Below are 1,257 nucleotides of genomic sequence, written 5' to 3' on the forward strand. Positions count from 1 at the left end.
CAGTGAGGTACCACCTCACACCTATCAGAATGGCTATCATCAACAAATCAACAAATGACAAATGCTGGAGAGGATGTGTATAAAAGGGAACCCTCCTGCACTGTTGGTGGGAATGCAGACTGGTGCAGCCACTGTGGAGAATAGTATGGAGATTCCTCAAAAAATTAAAAACAGGATTACCTATGACCCCCAGCAATTACTCCTGAGTATTTATCTGAAGAAATCCAAAACACTAATGCAAAAAGATATATGAACCCCTATGTTCATTACAACATTACTAGTAATAGCTAAAAAATGGGAGCAACCTAGATGTACATCACTAGATGAATGGATAAAGACGATGTGTATATATACACATGCGAACCACATATGTAATATATACTAGAGGCCCAAAACACAAAATTCGTGCAAGAGGAGGTGTTCTTTCCCCGGCTGCCGGCACTGGCTTCCCTCTGGCATCGGAAGGCACCAGAACCTGGGCTTCCCTCTGGCTATCGGCGGGCACCCAGGACCGGGGCTTCCCTCACTACCCCGGCTTCATTCAGAAGGATGTCTGGAAGGACATCCAGTCTAATTAGCATATGATGCTTTTATTATTATAGATATTACATATATAAGATAATATTATATATGTAATATATATGATAAAACTAGACTATTTTATATTATATATATGAATATTATTCAGCAATAAGAAAAGAATAAAATCTTGCTATCTGTGACAACAAGGATGGATCTTGAGGGTATTATGCTAAGTGAAATGCAAAAAGATATATGAACCCCTATGTTCATTACAACATTACTAGTAATAGCTAAAAAATGGGAGCAACCTAGATGTACATCACTAGATGAATGGATAAAGACGATGTGTATATATACACATACGAACCACATATGTAATATATACTAGAGGCCCAAACTTGAGGGTATTATGCTAAGTGAAATAAGTCAGACAGAGAAAGACAAATACAGTATGATTTCACTTATATATAGAATGTAGAAAAAGCAAAATAAATAAATAAACAGAAACAAACCCATAGATATAGGAAACAAGCTGATGGATGCAAAAGAGGGGGGGTGGGCAATGGAAATAAAAAGATAAAATAAAATATCACAGAAAGGAAGGGAGGAAGAAGAGGGGAGGGGGAGAGAGAGAGAGAGAGCACGCGCATGCTTGGTGGTGGGTTCATGAAAATTTTGGAATTGCCTGCACACTTTTCTATATGCTTGAAGTATTATATTAAAAACTAGAGGCCC

The sequence above is a fragment of the Myotis davidii genome, unplaced genomic scaffold, assembly GCF_000327345.1.
Source record: "Myotis davidii unplaced genomic scaffold, ASM32734v1 scaffold111, whole genome shotgun sequence".
Classification (NCBI taxonomy): domain Eukaryota; kingdom Metazoa; phylum Chordata; class Mammalia; order Chiroptera; family Vespertilionidae; genus Myotis; species Myotis davidii.